This window comes from Dipodomys spectabilis, unplaced genomic scaffold (assembly GCF_019054845.1).
Source record: "Dipodomys spectabilis isolate Male_0828 unplaced genomic scaffold, ASM1905484v1 ptg000323l, whole genome shotgun sequence".
NCBI classification, from domain to species: Eukaryota; Metazoa; Chordata; class Mammalia; order Rodentia; family Heteromyidae; genus Dipodomys; species Dipodomys spectabilis.
Genome location: NW_024871000.1, coordinates 834,327 through 852,500, shown reverse-complemented (window position 1 = coordinate 852,500; position 18,174 = coordinate 834,327). Strand labels below are relative to the sequence as shown.

Sequence of the window (18,174 nt, the reverse complement as noted above, 5' to 3'; positions counted from 1 at the left end):
GAACAAAACCTATTTCTCCTTTTACTTTATCAGGGAAATATCTGAGCAAAAAATGGAAATAAACACATGACTCTATAACAACTGGAATGAATTTTTGCCTCTTTATTAGCAAATATTAATTTTACACAGTATTTTATTGTGTTATACACATATGTCCATATAATGTAGCTTGCTAAATTTTATTCCTTTTATTAATTTCATTAACCTAGTTTTATACTTATGTTTTATTATGTCATACTAATATATGAAATATTTGAACATATTTACTCCACAGTATTTCTCTTCATCTCCTCTCTTACTTTTTTCCAAATTAAATCAGTTCTATCTTTTACACCTGGGTTATTCATTTTATTTTCTTTGTCTAGAGTCTGCATATGAGAAATCTAGTATTTGTTTTTTACAGTATGGCTTATTTCTTTAACATGAATGTTTCCAGTTCTATTTTCTTTTTTTTTATTGTGAAAATACTGTACAGAGGGGTTACAATTACATGGACAAGATAATGAGTACATTTCTTATCAAGCATTGTAGCCTCCTCCTTTCTTTCCCCTTCCCATCCCTTCCCATCCTTCCCAGCCCATCTACCCAATCCTCCCCTACCCCTCACCCCGCACGAAAGTTGTAAAGTTTGTTTTCGACATAACGACTTGTACATCTCATTGTTGCAATGGGTCCACCTGTATCCCTATTTAAGCGACTTGTTTTTCCCCTTCCCCTCCACAAATTATACCTACATCAAATACAGTGAAAGCAGGGGTTATGCCATAGGGAATGGACATTCAAAGCAACAAAGAAATAATCTTATAAATGTGTTAGAAACAATCACATGAAAGAAAAAAAAAACATTTTAATACATATCTTAGGGTTCATTTCCCTAACATCACCTTATCTGACCTTTTCTGCTTGACTCAGACATATACTAGATATTGCAAATAAGGGAAACCATGGGACCTATGTTTCTTTGGGCCTGGCTTACTTCACTTAATATAATTTTTTCCAAGTCTTTCCATTTCCTAACAAATGGGGCAATGTCATTCTTTCTAATGGATGCATAGAATTTCATTGTGTATATATACCACATTTTCTTGATCCATTCATCTACTGAGGGGCACCTGGGTTGGTTCCATATCTTAGCTATAGTAATTAATGCTGCAATAAACATAATCGTGCTGGCAGCTTTAGTGTGGTCTTGTTTGTAAACATTTGGGTAAATACCCAAAAGTGGCATTGCTGTGTCATAGGGGAGCTCTATGTGGAGTCTTTTGAGGAACCTCCATACTACGGTCCAAAGTTCTATCTATTTTCTTGAATATGATATGATTTCATAATTATGTGTGGCTAAATAGTATATCATTGTGTATATGTGTATATATATTACAATTTCTATTTTCAATGAGTGATTATGGAACATGTAGTTTAATTCTGTAGTTGCTAATTTTTTTAGGTGGGAGAAGGAAGGATGTAAATAATGATGCTTGGAATGAGAAACATGCTCTTTAGGCAGGCACTCTCGTATTTGAAACATCCTCTCAGCTGCTCTTTCATCAGTATTTCAATAGTGCATTGAATTTAAAAAATAAAATTTAATTACTTTTGCAAAGGTGTTTTTTTCAGTACCTATAATATTTTTTACTACAGTGTTACATTTACTATGTCATGTGAGTATGAGGATGTATGTGAGGATGAAAATCTAGGCATGTTTGTATATGTAGCTGACTCGAAGGAAACTGAATGTATGTGAGATACAGGTTTCAAATAAAAGTTTGAGACCTGTAAGTTGCTAAATTGATGTATATGTCCAGTTTGTGGTGTGTGATTTCAAGATCATATTTTGGTAGGTTTCATACCAAGTAAGTAGATGTTTCTAATCCAAAATCGTAAGGAATGAAATAATCATTGTCTTATTACTCCAGACATTGTAATAAGTGGAAAAAATGATTGAAAGTATGATGGGTCAGTAGTAAGCCTTTAGACACTCTACATTTTCCCCCAAATCTTCAGATGTATTCTTTGGATATTAATTACAAATGTATTTATAAACATAGATATAATATGATCTTATACATAAATATATGTATATATTATAAATATATCATATATAGTGATACTTTAAATGTGTACCATAAATATTGACTTATATTTAAATGTAATTCATCTCATCATTTATATATATACATGTATGTATATATGTATATATACATACATACATATATATATATATATATATATATATATATATATACACACACTTTTATTTTTTGGTCAGTCGTGGGGCTTGAACTCTGGGCTTGAGTGCTGTCCCTGTGCTCTTCAGATCAAGGCAAGATCTCTACCACTTGAGACATAGTGCCAATTCCAGTTTTCTGGTGGTTTATTGGAGATAAGAAGCTTATGGAATTTCCTGCCTGGGCTGGCATTGAACTGTGACCCTCAGAGCTCAGCCTCCTCAGTAGCTAGGATTATAGGCATGAGCCACGGGCTCCTGGCTATATTCACATCTGAGATTTGTTGGTGGAACACAGGGTACAGAAACCATTATTGTTACCATGGAATGACTTCACACTGACAGGTATAATTAAAAGAAGAAAAACGATAAATATTCACAGTGGCACAAAAATCCCTTAGGTGCCTAGCAAGACAGGACATTTTTCCAGACACTGCATGTGGTGTGAGCAGTTTGCAACCCAAGCAACTGTAGAAGATATTGCACCCTAAACAAAACTGACAATTGCATGAACCTAGTCCTCTATGACAGATTTAGCCAGGCCTATCTTAGCGATTCTTGTTAGGGACATGATGAAAAATTTATAGTTTAGTTGTGATTACAGAACTCTTTTACACATGTCACTTAGTCATTAACTATATTTAACAAAGTTCCCTTTGCTCTAACTTATATTTTCATGGCTCAGGAAACTGTTTTTTGTTTGTGAAAACTTGGCTGTTCACAACATAGACATGGGTTTTTAATCCTTTTGAAATTACTGTCTGCATAGTGTTCTATGAGATGCGCTTCTCTTTACCATATCATAGGAATAAACTTATTCTGATTCAAACTTGGACAACAGCTACCTTGTTCTCTCTCCTAGAAAACCATCTGTATAGACTTCTTTACATGTAAACAGACCTTCATTTACTTGCAAAAGTCTGTCAGTGAGTCAAACCTAACTCCCAAGTGAGGTGAATTCCTGTCATGCTTCCTTTACATTAAAAATGGGAAGAACTGTTCAGCAATGCACATACTTTTTAATGTGAAGTGTGACTCCTATTTTCCATAATGTGAATCAAGCAGAGGAATCCGTTTAAGATGTGAAAGAACCTTACAAAGAGTCTTGGACCTTGAGAATTGTCCTGGGTATGAATTTTTGGAGAAATATCCCTTCTAAGACAAAGGACTCAGTTTTTTTTTTTTAAATATTGTGCTGGCAATGGGGTTTGAACTCCTGGCCTTGAGCTCTATCTGGGCTTTAATTCTCAATGTTTGCTCTATACCACCTGAGCCACACCTTCACATCTTCCTTTTACCACAAGTGCAAAAAATAATCTCTTAGCTCTATCTACTTAAAATAGCTTGGAATTGCAATTGTCAGATTTGAACCTACTGAGTATCTAGGTGTAAGCCACTGGTGCTGTGCTAGAACTCACTTCTTAAGAATAAATAATCACAAAAAGAGGAGAAATAAATATTTGTTCAATTATTTATGTGTTGTCTGCTAAACCAAATCACTTGCTACTGGAAAAGAAAAAGAGAGAAGATAGAGATTAATATGGAGGAGAGAGACACAAAGAAAGAAGGGATGGGAGGGTAAATGAGTGGAGGGGAGTGAAAGGGAGGATATGAGAGGAGAGGGTAGCTGAGTAGAATTGTCTACTGCTCACTAAGGTATTGTTGAACAATCAGTACCATTGCATTTATGTAGCCAAAGCTTTATATTTTTGGTAGTAAGCTGAGATATAAAATACCAGTTTCCAGGTAGTAACCTGTTAGTGTGCTTCCTCCTGCACCAAGGAAGCCACAGTTAAGTTACTGTTACAGAGAAGGCACGAGTAAGCAGTTTAAGTTATTCTGAGAAACAATCATTGACATGCCAGGAATGCTCCCTTATAAGGTGAAATCAAGCATCACTCTTGTTCCCTGCTACAGTCTTTCTCTCAACGAGAATAGCAGAAACAGGAGAGGAAGGAGATATCTGAGTAATGATCATCTCTCTGTTTACCCTCATCCCTTGGCCTCTCAAACAATAAAGCCAAAGGAGACTTAACCTGAACTAGTGGCGAAAATGGGGGGAAAAGTTCAGTCTAACTTATTGTGAAACTTTTAATATAATTGGGGCAGTATTTCAAATACTGAAATAAAACTTTTTAAATTATTAATAAAAATTTACTCGAAATTTATTGAAAATTTAGAAGACTACAGGGCTCACTACATAGTGGAATCTGCATCATTAAAACTGACTCGTGCTCCTATCATCAGAAATTGAAGATTGTCCCTAAACATAGACTGCTGAAGTGATAAGTGATGGAAATTCATGATGGATAGCATAATGCTGAGAACATGGAAATTATTTCCTTTCCATCTTCAGTGTTTAGAGAAGAAAAAAGATCTCTAGGATGGCCCTGAAGGTGCAATTCTAAATTTAAGACAGAAGGTGAATAGTAAAATAGACCTATGTCAGCCATTCAGAGATTAGAAATGTGGAGAAATATATTCATTTATGTGGTCAAACATGGAAGAGAGGATGTGGCAAGCCCATAGCCAAATGCCAAGGTAGAGATATTTAACAAAATACCATGAAGTTGAAACAAGTCTTAAAAGGGGATCTAGGCTTAAAGGAAATAGAAGGATGGAGAGGGAAATGGTGGACTAATACAGTCATAACACTCAATGTACATATGTAAGAATATAAGTAGGAAACTTGAAGGGATAAGTGGGGTTGGGGTAAAGGAAGGAAGAAAAATGGAAAGATTGACAATGATCCAAATGCACTGAACATTGAAATGCACATACACTCTATTCAACACTGACATGATGAAGCGAAACCCGTTTGCACAACTTGCTAAAGATAATTTTTTGAAGTTTTAATATTAAGAGACCAGAAGCATAAACCTTTATAGATAAATAAGAGGATAGTATTGACATATTGTTGAGGCTTGTGTTCCTTTCAATATACAAAATTTAATAAGTATCAAGTCTGCTGCAAATTGCTTAAACTGTAGAGAACCATATTTCAATATTACTGCACTTTCAATGAAAATAAATCTTATAGACCTTTAGGTTTCCCAGTTGTTTCTAAATATCTTAACATAATGCATTGGAACAAATTTCATTCCATATTTAAGTTTAAATTTTAAATCACTAAATTCTTTTAAATTCCTCTCGCTCAGGCACAGGTATGGATAGATAACTGATGTGGGCAGAATCAGAATTAATCAGAAGGCTGTAAATGGATGCTTACCTAGTTTACTCTCTGCTGGGTCATAGAATACAGAATGTCCTAATTGGAAAAAGTTAGCCTTCCCAGGTTTTCTGCATATAAACACTCCATCAACATTTTGTTATTAGAGGATTATTCAAGATTAGCTATATGTTGATTGATAATGACTGACCATGACTGGAAGGAGAGGGAAAAGCATCTACACTTCAGTGAGGTTCTGATTTGTGCTTCACAAAGTGTTTTGAAAGCTCTCCATGAAAATCTAGCAGCTGCATTTCTAAAAAGTCCTTGCTTGGTTACATTTTCTGATAATGTCTCAACTCAATATTTCTCCTTGGAGTTCCATACTATTCAATGATGCTGACTGGTCTTGGTGATGAAATTTGTGCTTTTCAAAATTGTTCTCCCAATTCCACCCACAAACTGAAGACAAAATTTATCTGAAAAAATTTGTATCTGTTGATAGTGCATACATTTTTATGTTTCATTACAAACCTAGAATGTAGTAAAAATTTTCATAACAATTACTCTGCACTAGCTTGTGGGCAGATTCTAAAGTAAATAATATGCTGTGTTTATGTAGAGAATTTGAGTATCCAAAGTTTTCATATACCTGTGGTCCTAAAACCAATACCTTACTGATTTTGAGTGATAAATACAACTTCCTATAAGTACAGAAGTTTCCCTATATCTTTTTAATATATATTTTTATTGTAAATATACTGTACAGAGGGGTTACAGTTACCTAAGTAAGATAATGATAACATTTCTTATTTAGCATTGTTACCCACTCATTTGTTTTTCCTCTACCATACCTTTCCTTCACACCTCCCCAACTTCCCCATTCACCCGCCACCCCTTGATAGACTGTCTTGTACATCTCATTGTTCAAATGTGTCAACCTGTATCCTTTCCTTATATCTTTTCTTTTCTTTTCTTTTTGTGGTCGTGGGGCTTGAACTCTGGGCCTGGGCGCTGTCCTGTAGCTCTTCAGCTCAAGGCGAGCGCTCTACCACTTGAGCTACAGTGCCACTTCCGGTTTTCTGGTGGTTTATTGGAGATAGGAGTCTCACGGTCTCTCCTGCCTGGGCTGGCTTTGAACCACGATCCTCAGATCTCAGCCTCCTGAGTAGCTAGGATTACAGGCGTGAGCCACCAGCGCCTGGCTTCCTTTCCTTCTATCTTAAATGAAGAAGTGCTGCTTGATTTATGCTGATTCTACTTGTTTTGTTTTTGTTTTTCATTTGCGGTCTCTCTCCACACCCGGTGTGTTTTGTCTGTCTGTCTCTCTGTGCGATAGGGGTTTGCCATTCATGACCTGTGTGGGCGGGTATGCTGGGGCGTGTGTGTGTGTGTGTGTGTGTGTGTGTGTGTGTGTGTGTGCGCGTGCGTGCGTGTGTGTGTCCTGATTCTACTTGTGTAGACACACCTAAAATCACTCACCAAGGCCAAGAGCACATAAACGAAACACCATCATTTTTTGTTACTTGATATAATTGTTTCTACACATTTATTGACAGGTTACAAATTATTTTCAAACTTTAAAACATTAAAAATATTTTCTTTTTTTCTTGGCCAGGAAATCAGCAAGACCTCAGTCAGCATTTCTCACATAGGACTTTTCACATGGGTTGGTTAAATGCATATGTAGAATCCAGTCTCCTGAGGATTCACTCATCTGCTTAGGAATTCATGCTGGCTGTTGTAAAAGAGCTCAAGTAAGGATGTCATTTAAAGCCTTATAACTTTATTCTTTACCAGGGCATTCTCCTGCTACTTTGTTGAGAGTTTCTACAAGAGCAAGCATTCTGTGGGGAGCAAGGAAACACCATATGACCTTTACTTCTGAGTGATTTGCTATCACTTGTACTGCATTTTGCAAGTGGAATCTCTCTAAACATACCAGTTTTAAGAGATAAGAGGAGTGGTAAAAAAAACTCTTAGAGACAAATACGTCTTCAACATACTTTGTTCCAAGCATTCCATTTAAGCATATTCAACAACTAGTGAAACTTGTGTTGGCTGTATCTATGTGTCTTTCTCCATGTGTGCATGTATACATGTGTACAGGTACGTGTGTATTTGTGTGTATAGTAATATACATGTGTACATATATAAGGGCATATACACACATGTATGCATATGTGAATAAATATTCATATACAAATATATGTGCGTATATATATCAGTTGTTCAGTGATTTAATCTATAGTTCCCAGCACATTGTCTTTCTCACAAAGTGTACCTGATAAATTGCTCCTAGGATCTGTGTTCTATGATGGGCATCCCTTGTACTCACTTCCCACATTCCTTTGTTTGTCATCCCTGTGAGCAACTTCGGTCCACTTTCCATAGGATAGCTTTGTTTTCGTTATATGTATTTACTAACTGATAATAAAAGAAAAAGGTTGTTTGTAAAAGAAAAATACTTTTAGGTAACAGGTTAAAAGTATCTTACCCATCCCAATGATTCCTATGAGATAAAAATTATAATAGTAAAAGTGAAAAGGAATTCCTAGATCTGCTGTTTTGCCATTTAGAATGGCAAAGAATAATATCAAGTCACTCTTATAACTCTTAAAGAATGCAAGGGTAACTGATGGTCGCTATCATGTTCCCACAAAACTAGTGGATCCTGAAGGATAGTAGTAGACCAGCCGAAATTCTTCATTCTTCTTCTTTACACAAAAACTTTGCAAATTCTCATTAATAAAGTTTCTCAAAACTCTGAAATGTATATACTTAGTAGTATATGTCTGCTACCATAAATCTTAAATACTTTATGGAAAAGTTTTATACCTGCCAAACAGTCCTAATTTTGGCATATATAAGTACCAGACATGGAGCATGAAAGAGAAAGAGAGGAAATGGGAGAGAGTGAAAGAGAGAGAGAAATATCACAATACTAGAAGTGCATAACAAACAAGAGCTGTATGAGAATATTCATACTGCTATCTTTAGACTCTATGTGTACATTTGAAGGTATTTGATATATGATAACAAATCAACATGAAATATAAAGTTATTTTGATAAAAATAAAAATAACTCAGAAGAAATTATAAATGCAATAACAATCTTCACAGAAGCAAACTCTCAGAGATATTTCATGACTTTAAAAAGGATAAAGTGGCTGAAGTTAGTATAAATTTAGAAGTACAATTCACAAAAATATAAAAATATATTTATATCTTTCATTATATAACCCAAAGCAGAAAGCAAATGTTGTTTAGATGATTTTTTAAAACACAGTTTCTCAGGTGCTGGGAAGGTGGTTCAGTGGTAGAGTGCTTGCCTTGCATGCGTCAGCCCCCGGGTTTGATTCCTCAGCACCACATAAGCAAAAAAAGATGGAAGTGGTATAGTGGTTCAAGTGCTAGCCCTAGCCTTGAACTGAGGGACAGCACCCAGGCCCCAGAGTTCATGCCTCATGACCAACAAAATAAAAATAAAGAAAAAAACACAGTCTATCACTTTTTTGGCCTCAACTCTGTAATACAGCTGCTTCAGCTGAGGGCTAAAATTTTAGGTGTGGACATTTATCAACACTCCTGACTCAGACTCTATTTGATAATTTTTTAAATAAATATTTTGTTCCTAATTTTCCTTTTTGTAAATTAACATGCACCTATAAAAATTGATTTGGCCATGCAAGTAACCTTCTCAAAGTACCTCCTAATGATGACTTACAAAAAGTTGTACTAGGGCTGGGAAGGTGGCTCAGCGGTAGAGCACTTGCAAAAAGAAAAAAGCCATAAGTGGCGCTGTGGCTCAAATGGTAGAGCGCTAGCCTTGAGCTGAAGAGCTGAGGGACAGTGCCCAGGCCCAGAGTTCAGGCCCCACGATCGGACCCCCCCCCCCCCAAAAAAAAGAGTTGTACTATATTTCAACAAGTAAAACAATGCTACAAATAAAGAAAAACAATAATTAAATGTTAATAATTAATAAAATAAAAAACAAAACAATTATCACTGTTTTCACTATCTGAAGTATACTACATATTAGATTTTACTATTTTCTCATAATTCTGTACATTTAACACTGACTGAAGTTGTGATGTTCAACAAGAGTTTTATAGAATATGAGTAGTCTTTAAAGCTACCCACTAAGATTACATTTATGGCTCTTCTCATTATTTGTTTATGGCTTATATCATCATTTTTCCTCGTTAACCTATAAACTAAGGAAGCCCTAAAGTTTTAACAGACTGTGTAGTTAACAAAGTGTTAACTCTTCATTCTTATTCTTTACACAAAAACTTTGCAAATTCTCATTAATAAAGTTTCTCAAAACTCTGAAATGTATATACTTAGTAGTATATGTCTGCTACCATAAATCTTAAATACTTTATGGAAAAGTTTTATACCTGCCAAACAGTCCTAATTTTGGCATATATAAACAAATTCCCAAAATTAAATATATTTTAAAACATTGGGCTGGGAAGGTGGCTCAGTGGTAAAGTGCTTGCCTTGCAAGCCGGAGGCCCTGAGTTCGATTCCTCAGCACCACATAAGCAAAAAGAAAAAAGCCGGAAGTGGCGCTGTGGCTTGAGTGGTAGAGTGCTAGCCTTGAGCTGAAGAGCTGATGGACAGCGCCCAGGCCCAGAGTTCAAGCCCCACGACCAGACCCCCCAAAAAAACAAAAAAAAAAACATTAAAACTTTTAACAAACCTTAACCCTTGCTGCAGTGTTCATTATGACAGGTGCCTTGTATAGAATAATTGAATTCCTCCTCCTCCACATTTCTTGAACAACAAATATCTGGAATTATTTTGTTTTTGACATGTCAATCTTGATTTTATTCTTAAATGTGTGCTTATATAAGAAATATATGGTTCTAAAATGTCATGACAATTTGAACTTACTTTTTGTTGAATCGTCTTGTTTAATAAAATCCAACTGCAGTTTTTTTTGGGGGGGTCTGGTAGTGGGCCCTGAACTCTGGGCCTGGGTGCTGTCCCTCAGCTCCTCAGCTCAAAGCTAGCACTCTACCACTTCAGCCACAGTGCTGGCTTTTTTCTTTTTGCTTATGTGGTGCTGAGGAATCGAACCCAGGGCCTCATGCATCTAAGGCCAGCGCTCTACCACTGAGCCACCTTCTCAGCCCCCCAATTGCACTTTTGATATAAAAAATATTTTGTGCTCAATTCAGCCACACATACACTAACATTGGAACGATACAGAGAGGATTTGCATGGCACCTGTGCAAGGACGACATGCAAATTCGTGGAGCGTTCCATATTTTTACAACAACAGATGCTGGAGGGGATGTGTCCACAAGGGAAGCATACAGCATTCTTGGTGGGAGTGTAATCTTCTTCAACCACTTTGGAAAGCATTATGGAGGTTCCTCAAAAGATTCCACATAAAGCTCCCCTTTGACCCAGCAGTCCCACTTTTGGGGATTTACCTAAATGATCACAAACAAGACCGTACTAAAACTACCAGCACAACTATGTTTATTGCAGCATTATTTATCATAGCTAAGATACGGAACCAACCCAGCTGTCACCACTACATGAATGGATCAAGAAAATGTGGTATATATACACAAGGGAATTCTATGCCTCCATCAGAAAGAATGACATTGCCCCATATGTTAGGAAATGGAAAGACTTGGAAAAAAAATTATTAAGTGAAGAAAGCCAAGTCCAAAGAAACAGGTCCCATGGTTTCCCTTATTTTCAATAACGAATATATGTCTGGGGTAAGCAGACAAGGTCAAAAGCTATGTGCATATGAACAGATATGATGATGTTAAGGGAATTGAACCCCATGATAGGGAAACAAGTAGTTTTTTGTTTCTTGCTATTGTTTCTAACGTACTTATAATGTGCGATGTGAATTTTTGTTTCTTTGTATGTTCTTCCCCCACGCTATAACCCTTGTTTTCTCTGTATTTGAAGTTGGTGCACCTGCCTCTTGTATGTACGCTTCTCTAATTTGGGGAGGGGAAGGGAAAAAATGCATGCATGCAAATGCATGTGCATGCATGTGTGTTGGCCTGCTCAGAGTTTGAAATCAGGGCTTAAAGGCCTTGCTAGGCCTTTCCTCTCTAGGTTGGTGAGGTACTATATGAGCTATATTTTATTTCCTGAGTCTTTGCTAGTTCATTAAATTTTTTTAAGAATACTTTTTATTATCTTACCACAAAAGCATTCAACCAAAAAAATAAAGCTAATAGAAATTTTGAATAAAACATTTAGAAGAATTTTAAAACAGTGCAGTAAATAATATTACGATGTTTTGGCATAATTGCAAACATTTTAACACTTTCACATTCTCTTTGGAACCAGGTTTACTATTAAATAAAGATGGCAGATGAAGAGTAATACAACCTAAAAAGAAATCCTTTAGTTATATGGCTGAGAATGAAAACAGCTCAAATACATTTTGCTTTGCAAGTTAAGTCTCTCAACGAGCAATCTCATCCATTGGGGCATCTGGTTCTGTTAATGACCACATTGGCCAGTGACAAGTCCCCTAATGTAGCACGCCAACATTTTCATTTGACAGAAATGAAGGGAATAGTGCAGAACAGAACTTAAAATTTCAAGCAAGTGTCCATTTGGGCAATTTGATCTGCATCAAGATTAAAACATTGAATTACCAAATTCTGTTCTACATAAGTGAATTTGGGATATTTTACTCATTCCTTACCATGTCTTACCATAAATTAGAAATTCAAGGCCCTAAATACCTTCAATTATATAGCTATAGATCTGTATCAGGAAGAGAGGAATTGGCTTGAAAACCTAAATAAGTAAATTACTTACTTAGATTTAATTTTCCTCTTGGCTTCTGATGGGCAAGAGATATTTGAAGCCTAAAAGTTTAACAGTTCTCAAAAGACAAGTGAGCCTGTTTCTGTAGAAATTATCTTGATCAATGCTCGAATACAGGAAGTAAGTAATTTCTACTTACAGTTATAATGGTTCATAATAAAGAACCCGAGTGCTATTCAGTATTATCTAGGCACTTTTCTCTTTCTGGGAAGTTTAGATGGTTTCCAGGGAATGTATTCTGACTTTCTAACTCAAGGTACAAAGTTTGGTGGGGATACATGAGTCAATTGTTTATTTTGATGTTAGCTAATGTCAAATGATGAACTATCTGAACTTTGCCACGTCACCATCAGTTTTATCATTAAAATTGGCTTTAACTATTAAAATTGTATACAAGGAAATTAGGGGTGTTGCAGTACTTGGTTGCAAAAAATTTGCCATCTGGTGTTGGGTCAGAAAATGCTATTTCGTTAGTGCTGAGAAAACAGCCAAACATGAAGCAATTCCTGACAGTGTCTACCAGTCGTCTTGCAATGTGCTTTCTTCTTTTCAGTCTGAAAACTCAGATTCTGCTTATCCCACAGACTGCAGGTTCTGATGCATTTGAACACTGCCAAGCTCTAGAACTTTCTTTAGAGTTTGAAGATTCTGGGCCAGATGGTTCAGACAAGACTCGGAAGGCCTGTTTGATAGGTTCTGCAATTAAACAGCCAACTACTCTCTTTTCATCAGATACAAAGAGAAAAGTTTTAGTTTTGTTTGAACATTTGGGAATGACTTGTTGGAAACCCAACTCATGATCCACAAGTTCTTTTACATCTTCTACCTTTCTCAGAGCGTAACTTGGATCATGAGGCAGGATCAACACAATCTTTCCATCCCAAAACTCCGCAACCACTCTCTCTTTTTTCCAGCCCACATACTTAACTCCCTCCAGGAATCTCTGGTGGTATTGGGCATGTTGCAGTTCATCTTCAGGGTTGGCAGCAGAATAGATCATGCCACAAGACTTATATATAGTAGTCCCAAAATGTTTTTGACCTGCATCAATGATGAGCTGGTCTTTTGTTTCTTTATTTGTATCTCTCATGTTCATATTTTTCTGAGCCTGTTTCAAGAAGTTAGTACCACTCATGGATCCCAAAGAAATCTGTTCTTCAGCTGTAGATCTTTTTGCATTGACTGAAGACACATTGAAGATGGGGTAGACAGTGGACTCAGGAGAAATTGTCATGTTTTCAACAGAATTCTCTGAAGGAAAATTGTTATCTTTATCAAGTTTATATTCCTTTGAAGAAACTACTGCACCAAATGAATCTTTTATTAATTCTTCTTTGTTTCTACTTCTTGAATGTTGTAGTTCAACATTCTTTTCTAGTAATGAGCATTTTGACATTTGATTCTCCACAAAAGTTTTTCTCTTACATATAACCTCTGAATCAGAATCTCCAGTTGTTTCTGGTTTATTTTTGTATGTAACTCCTAGTGATGGTGCATCTTCTGGTGACAATGTTTTAAGAGACATTTTTTTCCTACTAATAAAAAATGCGGCTCCACCTTGGAGTGTAACCTGTGGTTTTACCTTTTGGCTTAGAACCCGAGGAGTATTTGGATTACTTTCAGCTAGGTAACAATTATATTCTTTCTTTACAACAGGTTTATTTGACATTTGATTTTGCTTGGAATTTCTAGAATCTGTTGACACTTCCTTGATGTGTGTATAACTGCATTGACACTTAACAGTTAAACTTTTTCATATATTTTTGGTCTTCTTTTTGATAGAGACTGGTTTTCCCTGCAATTTTTCAGTTATAATGGGAATAAGTTTATCTTCACCATTAGTCTGCAGACAAGATCTACTATCTCTTATCAGCTTTCTCTCCAGAGGATTGAGGTACAATTTATCTTTGTTGTAAAAAGATATAGTAAGCATAGTAGATTTAAATGGTGAGCTGTGATCTACAGATGGCAATCTGTTTTTTGTAGTTGTTTTGTGTGGACTTGAAATCAAATGGTCTTGAGGAAAGCAGTGTTCTCTGACTTCTTTTTTATCACCGTTCTGACAAGTGTACTTTTTTGTAGGTGATGGAAATAGACTTTCAGTGAGGTTCAAAATTAATTCCTGTGATGATATTTCTGATAATAGGCTGTCACAGTTCAAAAAATTCTGCTTCTTCTTTCTTGGGGTGAACACTGCCATCTTCTTAACTGAACTCCTCGGGTCAGAGACTGTGGTTCCCCGCGGCTTCTACTTGCAGCCCGGGCCCGGCAGCCGCTCTGTGCAGCCCGGACCCCTCAGACCTCTCCTCAGCGTCATTAAAAATTTTGAAAAATAATTTCATGAATTTTTTTTGTCCTGATTGACCTCCAATGGTTATCCACAGATCCCAGGCTCCTGAGTAGCTATCCCGAGTAGATAAGATTACAGGTGTGACTAACCAATACAAGGTTTTCAGAATAATTTTAAAAGTAGAAGAAAATTTACTTCAGGGGGGCCTGTTTTATTATCTCTTACTTTTAAAGCATTTTGGGTTGATTAAATGTGAATTTATTTCATTTTTGGATTCTTAAAAGACAGTAAGTGATGATATTTAAAAGTTTTGGTACTTTTTAAAAAAGGAAACTGGAACTGTGGGACAGAAGAAATTTGCCTCTCTTTGGACCTCAATTTAGAAGCTCAGCTCTGTGCATGATAACCCAATGTCACCAACACAGTCTGTGATGAAGACAAAATTTGACAGAAAACAATCACCATGAGCAATATTTACTATGCTATTATTTCTTGGACAATATGAATATTGAATTGAGAGAGTAAGAGAATGGAAAGAATTTACCTACCTTTTGTGTATTGCTGAATGACTTTTGGAAACTTTGACTCATTTCCTTCCTCACTGTGTGTCTTTGGGCCATGCCCTTGGTGCCTTTAATTACAATTTTTCCCAACACTAAAATGGTAATAACATTAGCTTTATAGCAAATGTTATCTTAAGAATTAAGAGAAATAAAACGTAAAATACTTAACATAAACTTCTATGAATGAGCTTTGAGTTTAGCCAGAAGTTTTTTTTAAATACCTAATAGAATGTCATAAGTATTACAGAAACCATTACATGTAGTGAGCAATGTTATCTATTGATCATGCTCTGTTTCCAAGGAAGCCAGGTAGATAACTTCTCATGCTGTAAATCAAACTGGTTATCTTCAGTCTTGTTAGTGTAAAAATATGAGGGACATAATAATGAAGGAATGTTGTAGACTGAGATGAAGTCCAAAAGAAAATGTACAAAACTGATAACACATAAAAGTATCCGAGCAGTATATTGTGTTTTACACCACTTAAGTTACATCACAAAGATAAGGCAGACCTAGAAGAATGAATTGTCTTTTTGATATTCTATGATAGGTCTTTCCTTGTAGAGGCATCATCAGATGAGAGGAACTGTATTTTTTTTTTGTTTGTTCCTTCCATTTATTCTTCAGTTTGAAATCTGAACTACATGAAACAGAAAGAAACCAAGGGAAATTAGTCACGCAGGCTTTGGAAAGAAAAATCAACATAAAATAAAATACATAGCCTTGTATAAGGTCTAACTAAATTGAGTTATATAGTCTCAAAGCATTAACAGAAAATTATTTAAGCAATATCATGTTATTGAAAACTGAAAAAGTTAGGAGTAGCTTAATTTTTTCTTTTCTACTACCTTGAATTAATGATTGATTTTGTATAGAGAGATTAAAGATGAGATTAACAAGAAACTTGATTAAAAATGGACAAAATTTCTGAATAGACATGTTTTCCAAAAAGCCCTGAAAATCACCAGTGTGTTTACAAAGTTGTGTTTAATACAACTTTTATGCTGGCTTAATGTTTTGTAAACAAAAGTCATTAGAGAAATGCAATTCAAAATTACTATGATACTACTTTATAACTATTATAACTCTTATCAAAAAAAATCAAAGGAACCAGGTGTGGTGGTAAAGGCTTATAATTCGAAGATTTTAGGAGGTAGGAGTAAAAGGATTTGGGTCTGAGGTCATCTTGGGTACTGCACACAGTAAAAACCTGCCCTCTAAAAAAACTCAAAAGGTAATAATGTTGGCTGGTGAGAGTGTGGAGAAAAGGAAATTTTTTACACTCGGTCAAAATACAGGTTAGTACTCTCCTTGTAGAAAGTAGTATGCAGTTTTCTAAAGAAATCCAAAGTTGAAATATCATCTGACCCACCAATCATGTGATTATTTCTCTCTGGGTAACTCGTAAATATATCTGTAGTTCATTATTATTCACATTATTCACAACAACAGCTAAGATATAAATCGAAGTTCAGTGTTCAACTACAGACTAATAAACAACTGTGGTGCATGCAAAAATATATTTTTCTGTTTCATCCTTAAAATAGCAAGAGACTTCTCCCATTAGCCACAACTTATAATGACCTGAAAGATGTATTCTGAATGAGGAAAAATGTTGTCTTCTGATTTTTGTAAACACACACACACACACACACACACACACACACACACACACACACACACACACACACACACCAACCTCATACATTGAGGGAGAAAATTTTTTTAATTTTAATTTTAATTTTTTGTGAACATACTGTACAGAGAGGTTACAATTACATGGGCAAGATAATGAGTACATTTCTTATCAAGCATTTCAGCCTCCTCCTTTGTTTACCCTTTACATCCCTTCCCATCCTCCCCCTGCTCCCCCACTCCATCTTCCCACCCCCCCCCACCAAAGTTGTAAAGTTCTTTTTGACATGACAACTTTTATTTCTCATTGTTGTAATGGGTCCACAGTTATCCTTACATGACTTGTTTTTCCCCTTCTCCTCCACAAATTGTACCGACATCAAACACAGTGAAAGAAGGGGTTATACTGTGGGGGAGGGACATACAAAGCAACAAAGAAATAATCTTATAAACACGTTAGAAACAAATGCATGAAAGAAAAAAAAAAACATTTAAGTACATATCTAAGGGTTCATTTCCCTAACATCACATTATCTGACCTTTTCTGCTTGACTCAGACATATACTAGATATTGCAAATAAGGGAAACCATGGAACCTATGTTTCTTTGGGCCTGGCTTACTTCACTTAATATAATTTTTTCCAAGCCTTTCCATTTCCTAACAAATGGGGCAATGTCATTCTCTCTGATGGAGGCATAGCATTCCATTGTGTATATATACCACATTTTCTTGATCCATTCATCTACTGAGGGGCATCTGGGTTGGTTCCATATCTTAGCTATGGTAAATAATACTGCAATAAACATAGTTGTGCTGGTAGCTTTAGTGTGGTCTTGTTTGTAAACATTTGGGTAAATGCCCAAAAGTGGGATTGCTGGGTCATAGGGGAGCTCTATGTGAAGTCTTTTCAGGAACCTCCATACTGCTTTCCAAAGTGGTTGAGCAAGTTTACACTCAGAGGGAGAAAATTTTTGAAAAGTAAAGCAAAGTGGAATTGCTGGGGCATTTAGGTCACAATGTATAAGACAGGAGATATACAGGTTGAACAGGCATAGAGTTGTAATGTACAGCATGAGGATACAGGGGACAACACTGGCCTTACATAGGAATGAAGCTAAATAAGTAGGAGTTGTTCTTCCTAGTAGGGGTTGCGCTTTTGGATGCTCTTCCTCCAGTAATGGATAAGATGAGCATAATTCTTTAAATATACCTGCCTGTTTGCAGAAATAATAACAAACAATATAGCAATAATGTTGTATGCTCAACATAGGACATGAGATTATCCTTGGTATAAACTAATTATTACAAATAAGGGAAACCGTGGGACCTATGTTTCTTTAAGTCTGGCTTACTTCACTTAATATAATTTTTCCAAGAACTTCCATTTCCTTACAAATGAGGTGGTATCATTCTTTCTGATGGAAGCATAGTATTCCGTGTGTGTGTGTGTGTGTGTGTGTGTGTGTGTGT

At 35.9% G+C, this 18,174-nt stretch overlaps 1 non-coding gene and 1 pseudogene across 1 annotated transcript; one reads left to right on the top strand and one right to left on the bottom strand.

The window, feature by feature from the left end:
- Nucleotides 1-10,567: 10,567 nt before the first annotated feature.
- LOC122128121 lies at nt 10,568-10,676 on the top strand. The gene has a single exon (XR_006151370.1). It is a non-coding gene; the product is annotated as a U6 spliceosomal RNA (small nuclear RNA).
- A 1,744-nt stretch (nt 10,677-12,420) lies between these two features.
- LOC122128105 lies at nt 12,421-14,518 on the bottom strand (annotated as a pseudogene).
- Nucleotides 14,519-18,174: the final 3,656 nt, after the last annotated feature.